Source organism: Haliotis rubra, unplaced genomic scaffold (genome assembly GCF_003918875.1).
Source record: "Haliotis rubra isolate DU_JTF1 unplaced genomic scaffold, ASM391887v1 Scf147, whole genome shotgun sequence".
Lineage (NCBI taxonomy): Eukaryota > Metazoa > Mollusca > Gastropoda > Lepetellida > Haliotidae > Haliotis > Haliotis rubra.
The window spans coordinates 269,598-278,324 of record NW_025765414.1 but is presented as its reverse complement, the minus strand read 5'-3'; the positions used below and the strand labels follow the sequence as shown (position 1 = coordinate 278,324).

General features: G+C 43.8%; 1 long non-coding RNA gene across 1 annotated transcript; it reads right to left on the bottom strand.

The window, feature by feature from the left end:
* Positions 1-930: 930 nt before the first annotated feature.
* Positions 931-7,611, bottom strand: LOC124269738. The gene is made up of 3 exons (XR_006896595.1): positions 7,467-7,611; positions 3,835-3,942; positions 931-1,225 (listed from the first exon to the last, which is right to left on the bottom strand). It is a non-coding gene; the product is annotated as an uncharacterized LOC124269738 (long non-coding RNA).
* Between the last annotated feature and the right edge of the window lie 1,116 nt (positions 7,612-8,727).

The window sequence follows — 8,727 nt, the reverse complement described above, 5'->3', positions numbered from 1 at the left end:
TCATAGGACTATCTCAGACGGCCTCTTTTGGATACAGATCTCCCGCATTCACGGGATTCTCTTAGACGGGGGACTCTTGGGTACTCTATCTCTCATTCAGGGGAGTGTTGTCTCAGGAGTCGGGACCTCTCGAACTGGTATGGTCTCAGACAAAGGACATAAACGCAAAACGAACTCATACTCAGTACTTTTGTTGACTCTGGTTTTATTTATGTAGGGTTTTCACTTGCCTAACCACAAAGGAACCGAACCAGTCTTTTCATATTTCGAGATCCCATCCGGATTCAAACTTAATGTACCGATCTAGACTACCAGTTATCAGATTTCCAGATTTGCAGCACTAGCTACGTTGTTTAGATCGCTGACTTTGTGTGCTGTCGAACTGTGGTGCCTCTGAGTGTGTGGGTTCGAATCCCAGATGGAACTCAAACACTGACGACCCGGTTCGATTCCCCACATAGGTACAATGTGTAAAACCCGTTTCTGGTGTCCCCTGCTGCATATTGCTGAAAGCCGCGTAAAACTAAAATCACTCACTCCTAAAAGCTGGACTGACTGACTGACTGAGTTTGGTTTTACGCCGCTTTTAGCAATATTCCAGCAATATCACGGCGGGGGACACCAGAAATGGGCTTCACTCATTGTACCCGTGTGGTGATTCGAACCCGGGTCTTCAGCGTGACGAGCCAACGCTTTAACCACTAGACTACCCCACCGCCCCTAAAAGCTGGACTACTGTTTTGAGCAGTATAAACCTATACTTACGACCTAGGGAAAATGCAAACAGAACCAGATTCATGCAATTACTTTATTGAGTCCAGGAGGTCTTTTGACGATTCGGTGTTAGTTACCAGGGCCGTAGCGGAACTTTCTCTTCAGATTCATGTTTGGTTTCCTTGTCTGAATCTCAATTGTAGGTCGGCTTTTTTGACGGACGATGATGTTGTGTTTTCCCAGTTTACTCTGTATCCTCCATTTATTGGTTTCACCTGGGTCGGTTTCATTTTGAAAAAGTCCCTCTTTGCTTGCCCGAACGTGCCTGACGGATTCGTGTACTGGCGAGTGACCCACTTTCCTCTCCGGGAGGTTTACACCGGGGTGCGTCGGAAATTTCTGTAGAAGGTTCTTGCCGCCTTGAAAATTCTTGGTCCATACCTCACAAGGGAAAACCATCTCTTTTGTTCCGTCGTGTTGCTTGACAGAATTCGACTTGCAACTTAAAGATCTAACAACAAAAATATGATTGCGAAAGAAACATAAAAATGGCATTGTTTTACAGGAAAGACAAACATGGAAGAACAGAACAATAGTTCCATGTGGCAATGTTTCACACTCTTCCTTCGCGAATTGACACTGTGGGCAAACAAGTTTGTTTGTTGAATATTGAATATTGCACTCAGCAATGCTCCAGCTATATGACATCAGTCTGTAAATAATCGAGTCTGGACCAGACAATCGAGTGATTAACACCATGAGCATCGACCTACACAATTGGGATACGATGACATGCATCAACCATGTCAACGAACATGACCTTCGACCCCGTTCGCCGCCTCTTAAGATGAACGTGGGTTGCTGAAGATCAATTTTAAGATCTTTCAGGGTCACACCGGCATTTACCTTTATGGCGCAGTTAAAGCACAACACATTTTGGTCAGTTCTCGAGTCGAAAGTGCAAAAGGTTATGGACGAAGAACGACTTGTGACAGCATGAGCTCACCAAGTCTTCATGGCTAGGGGACCTAAACACACAGTAAGAAGCATTTCTGTCCTCTTTCCTATATTTAAAAAAACAACATATGTTATCTGCTTTTTATTAAAAGTAAAATACCCGTGAAGATCCAGGTTAGAATTGGTCTTCAGTAACCCATGCTTGTCGTAAGAGGAGACTGACAGGATCGGGTGGTCAGGCTCGCTGACTTGGTTGACACATGTCGTCGTATCCCAACTGCGTAGATTTATGCTCATGATGTTGATCACAAGATTGCCTGGTCCAAACTTGGTTATTTACAGACCGCCACCATTTAGCTGGAAAATTGCTGAGAGCTACGTTAAACAACAATCAATCAGTCCGTCAAACTGGAGGTACAGTTGTCTGTTCGAGACTCCATTATATGTGGCAGGACCTCCCTTTGGTGATCCTGGATTGGATTTGGTCTCCAGCAACCTATGCTCTAGTGACCATATCGCAGAGTGCAGTATCAAAGAAACAGACAAACATATTGTGATCAATTCGTGTATAAGGATGTATAATGTAAGTCAGGGATAAGCTTGACAAAGGTTCTTTGTTTAAGAGTCTTCATTGTTTAAAGTCTGTTGTAAACTGTTCCTGTCTTTCAACATGTTCTTGGTTGACACGTCATCGATTACAATTGCGTAGATGCTGCTGATCACTGGATTATCTGGTCCAAACTCAATTATTTACTAACCGCCACCATATAGCTGGAATATTGCTGAGTGCGGCGTCAAACAACAAATAAACAAAATTAAAAGTAAACAGAAGAACGACTCAGGAGCCAGTGCTTGTTAACTGTGATGTGTCTTGATACACTGGGTGAATCATATGAATCTTGTCCCCTGCAGAACATGCCCTGGGATACGTCTTGAACCAGAACAATCAGTATCTTAGTACTCACCCTGCAGAACATGCCCCGGGATACATCTTGAACCAGAACAATCAGTATCTTAGTACTCACCCTGCAGAACATGCCCCGGGATACATCTTGAACCAGAACAATCAGTATCTTAGTACTCACCCTGCAGAACATGCCCCGGGATACATCTTGAACCAGAACAATCAGTATCTTAGTACTCACCCTGCAGAGCATGCCCCGGGATACATCTTGAACCAGAACAATCAGTATCTTAGCACTCACCCTGCAGAACATGCCCCGGGATACATCTTGAACCAGAACAATCAGTATCTTAGTACTCACCCTGCAGAACATGCCCCGGGATACATCTTGAACCAGAACAATCAGTATCTTAGTACTCACCCTGCAGAACATGCCCCGGGATACATCTTGAACAAGAACAATCAGTATCTTAGTACTCACCCTGCAGAACATGCCCTGGGATACATCTTGAACAAGAACAATCAGTATCTTAGTACTCACCCTGCAGAACATGCCCTGGGATACATCTTGAACAAGAACAATCAGTATCTTAGTACTCACCCTGCAGAACATGCCCTGGGATACGTCTTGAACCAGAACAATCAGTATCTTAGTACTCACCCTGCAGAACATGCCCCGGGATACATCTTGAACCAGAACAATCAGTATCTTAGTACTCACCCTGCAGAACATGCCCGGATACGTCTTGAACCAGAACAATCAGTATCTTAGTACTCACCCTGCAGAACATGCCCCAGGATACATCTTGAACCAGAACAATCAGTATCTTAGTACTCACCCTGCAGAACATGCCCCGGGATACGTCTTGAACCAGAACAATCAGTATCTTAGTACTCATCCTGCAGAACATGCCCCGGGATACGTCTTGAACCAGAACAATCAGTATCTTAGTACTCACCCTGCAGAACATGCCCCGGGATACATCTTGAACCAGAACAATCAGTATCTTAGTACTCACCCTGCAGAACATGCCCCGGGATACGTCTTGAACAAGAACAATCAGTATCTTAGTACTCACCCTGCAGAACATGCCCGGGATACGTCTTTGAACCAGAACAATCAGTATCTTAGTACTCACCCTGCAGAACATGCCCCGGGATACATCTTGAACCAGAACAATCAGTATCTTAGTACTCACCCTGCAGAACATGCCCCGGGATACATCTTGAACCAGAACAATCAGTATCTTAGTACTCACCCAGTTCACCAACAAGCTTCTCATCCTCCGCGTCCATGAAGGCGCTCAGGGACTGGCTGTCTAATTTGGACACATCAATGCCATCAACGATCTTCTCTCCCGAACGTTCTGAAACCAGATCCAAAGGTTCACCCTATATCAAACTTCATTTAACGTGGCTGAAGTATCCTTCCTTCACGGTGATGCTGTTATATTTATACACTCTTCCGATAAAAAAGGAAACGCATAGGTGATTTAGAGAATATTGCAATCATGTAGCTGCGGCAAAAACAATACAGATATACTATTTCTTTTCAAAACGTCATCTTTGTGTGATTGTAAACAGCAAGAACGCGGCAATTATAACTTTCCCCCTTGTTTTAGAAGCGTTTGAAGAAATATTCGCCACAACGTTACCAAGAAAACGTAATCGGAAAAACATGCGGTATCGATCACTATAAAAAAGGTAAACGTTGTGTATAATTTTGTCATTCGTTTTTGCCTGGAAAAGAGGAAATCATCATGCCACGACTGCATGTGTGCAGCCAATCGAAACACTGTCATAGGCCGCCTTGAAGCTGGGGAGTCACAATCTGCAGTTGCTCGACATTTCAACGTTCATCAGAGCACCATATCTCGCCTTTGGAATCGTTTCCTGCAGACCAATCCCGCCCAAGATCGCCCGAGAAGCGGCCATCCAAGAGTTATCAAACAAGCCCATGACCGCTACATTCGGGTTGCTCACTTGCCTCATCGTCTTGCCACAGCCGTAGAGACTGCACAACGCATCCCTGGTTTGAGAATAATTTCCAACCAAGCTGTCGTTTGTTTCTATTACGATGAAGATTACGATGGTCGGGATTCGACCAAGAAGGCCAGTTGTCTCCCCTGTTTGGGGAAACGTCCATCGGCGCAATCGCTTGCGGTGGTGTCGTAGAGTCTGAAACTGGAACCTTAGAAACTGGAGGCGAGTCTGGTTCAGTGATGAATCACGATTTCTTCTTCTTCGAGGTGGAAGACAACGTGTTTACCGTCGGAGAAATGAACGTTTTGGCCCAAATTGCATACGACAGGTCGACAGATTCGGGGGAAGCAGTGTCATGGTTTGGGTTGGGATATCCAATACAGAAAGATCTGATTTAGTGGTGGTTCCGGGGAACTTGACAACAAATCGGTACATCGACGAAGTCCTTGCATGTCACATACGTCACATACTTGCCCGTCACATACATGACAACTCTACTTCACATACAGCACGCGTCACGGCCCGCTACCTTGAAAATTCTAATGTCAATGTCTTGCCATGGCCTTCCCGGTTACCAGACCTAAACCCGATAGAACACCTATGGGATGAAGTCGATCGAAGTGTACGTCAACGTCAAAACACGCCGCATACACTTCCACAACTGGCCATAGCATTACAGGAAGCATGGGGGAAATGAGCGGCTTCGTCGACTTCGGAGTCTGAGCCGAGACGGTGCCGATGGTGTCCATGCAAAGTACTGACTTGTGGACTCAAGTAAACAGAAACCCAACAATAAAGGCGAACTCTTTGTCTATCGACGTGTTGATTTTCACCTTTTTACCATTGAAATTACTTGAACTAATTGCTCTTAAACTAACGCAATAAATTCGTCTAAAATTGGCTTATGCGTTTCTTTTTTTGAAGAGTGTATAGTCAAACACCGTTGTGCTTTACAAATGGTTGTCTCGAAGTGAAAGCTTTGTCTTGTCTGTTCCTAATTTAGTCATCGTTTTGCAGTTGTGCCGAGTTTCGGATAATTCGAAGTATTTACGTAGGTTCTTCAGCTTCGACACAACGAAGTGTACCTTTACTATAAAATACTAAATCCCGCCTCCTACGAAAGATATGACAAGTAACCTCTGTGGTAAGAGAATGCACCAACCCCTGAGTGCTTGGCCAGCCATTTATTAGCTCTAGGGCCTAGATATTCGAAGCTCTCTTAGCGCTAAGATAGTCGTAAGTGCCATACCTTAACATTGACTTACGACTATAGTCGTAATGTATGGCACTTACGACTATCTTAGCGCTAAGAGAGCTTCGAAAATAAAGCGTTCGTAGAAATACGATTGTCGTAAGTCTATGTTAAGGAATGGGAGTTATGATCATTCTAACACCAACACCACTTGTTAGATATGGAACCAAATGTCGTAAGTCTGTGTGAAGGTATTCGAGTTACGATCACCTTAGCGCTACCATCGCGTAGTACAGCGACAGCCTGGTATATGTCATACATGCTGGGCGCCACACTCAGCAATTTTCCATCTATACTACCCATCAGTGATTAGCACTCACTAAAGGTGAGGTGAGGTGAAATTGGGTTTAACGTCGTGCTTGAGAATATTTCGCTCATATGACGACGTGCATGCGTGTCTATGTGTATGTGCGGCTGCTTGTACTAGCCCAGACTTAAGCTGGTTTTATAGTGCTAGCCCACTGGGATACCACGCCGCAGTGAAGCATGAATACCCCACTCAGACACATTATACTGACTCCGAGCCGACCAGTCCTTGTTGTACCCATTAATGCCGAGCGCCAGGCAGGGACCAACAAGTACCATACTTTAACGTCTTTTGGTATGACGCGGTCGGGGATCGAACCCGCGACCTTCCGCTCTTCGGGCGGACGCTCTAACCACTACACCACGGAGGCGGTCCGCACTCACTATATGTTATGTATATATGTATGGTTACATCGAAAATGAATTTCTCCACTAACTTGGAGGAACCAACCTTATGCAGATGAATTGCACGAGGATCATGCATCAAATTGCTGTAAAGCATGTGCAAATATCGTGCATGTGAACAGCTGCGTTTTGGTGTAAAGTTTTGTTACGAATTCGTCAATTTTAACTGAGTTTCATCATTTATTGAATTCATGACAATAATCTTTTCAACGTTACAAATGTGTTTTACAATACATCAGTTCATGTGTAAACAGTACCTTTAAACAGTATGGAAAGTTTTGCAAAGTTTAGTTTAGAACAGTTGACTTTAAGTAAATGGTTACATTTGCACTAGTGAGTCTAAACTTTTGATGGGGAGTATATATGACGACAGTCTGTAAAATATTGCATCTAGACTAGACAGGCAGCAGCATCTACCAGCTGAGGTTATCAACCAAGTTAGCGAGCCTGTGAATCGCCTTTTACGACAAGCATGGGTGCTGAAGAACAGTTTTGGGCCTAGATTTTCGAAGCTCTCTCAGCGCTAAGATAGTCGTAAATTAACGTTAATGTATGGCACTTACGACTCTCTTAGAGCTAAGAGAGCTTCGAAAATCTAGATCTAGACCCTGTTCCAGATCTTAAAAGAGGTGGGTGGGTGGGCTTTTACGACGCTTTTAGCAATATTCCAGAAATATCACGGCGGGGGACACCAGAAATGGGCTTCACTCATTGTACCCATGTGGGGATTCGAACCCGGGTCTTGGGCGTGACGAGCCAACGCTTTAACCACTACACTACACCACCGCCCCGTGACCTATAAGAAGCAGAAGCACTATGTTATAACCGAAAGTTTTCTAAAATAAATGGAATGAATATTTTCATTATCACATATGCGTAACCTTTTGTGAAGGATTCACAAAGTGTTTACAAAACTAAATTAAAGCTACGTATCAGTCTCCTTACCTTCGAATGACCCTCCAGGTGTAAAGGCAGCACCGGCAGCACCGGCAGCAACACCGACAACGGTGAAGAAGAGCAACACCAGGACCGCGGCAAACTTCTTGATGTCGACTGTTTCGGTAACGTTGTGTTTCAGCAGTATTTATACTATTGCACCAGGATAACACATGGTGCTTCAACATATGACACCATTAAGTGGGAGACACAAAACACGAGTGTAGTCACATGTGGGTACGCTTCCGGGTACGGATCATATGCTTGCCACATTCAAACCAGGATCCATACGATATTTCAGTATATTCACACTCTTTGCCAGAATCAAAAGGTCTGGAAAGGTCATTCCTCGAACTGCTCAAACATGCATGTCGGGTTGTGTCGTATCGGTGTCAGAAATCTGGTTGTAACAGGAACGTAGCTCTGCAGGTGATGGTGGACTGTCGTAACATGTGTACATATACATATACATACATATACAATGCATTTCACACTCGCACAACTACTGACTGACTGACTGAGTTTGGTTTTACGCCGCTTTTAGCAATGTTCCAGCAACATCACGGCGGGGGATACCAGAAATGGGCTTCACACATTGTACCCATGTGGGGATTCGAACCCGGGTCTTCGGCGTGACGAGCCGACGCTTTAACCATTAGGCTACCCCACCGCCCCCGCACAACTACTGTTTACCGTTACTGTAGTACAACATACAATAACATGATATATTTTCATATACTTTTACTTCCTTTCAAAAGTTTAGACTCACTAGTGTAAATATAGCCACTTACTTCAGGCAACCATTCTAAACTGAATTTTCGAAAAATATTCCATACTGTTTAAAGATACTGTTTACACATGAAATGATGTATTGTGAAACAAATTCGTAACGTTGAAAAGATTATTGTCATGAGTTCAGTGGAAATTGGCGAATTCTTAACAAAACTTTACACCAAAACGCAGCTCTTCACATGCACGATATTTGCACATGGTTTTCAGCAGTTTGATGCATGATCCTCGTGCAATTAATCTGCATAAGGTTAGCAGGTGGTTCTCCCAAGTTAGTGGAGAAATTCATCTTCGATGTAATCATAATATATATATAACATATAGTGAGGGTTTTAAGTGAGTCTCAACGTTTGAAAGGCAGTATATTATCAAACAAAAATCTATTTTCAACGCCGATAAAGACTGAATATTCTCACGAGGAGATGCGACACCCTTTCTTCCTGTCAAAATATTTCATTATTTTATATCGAACTATCGGACT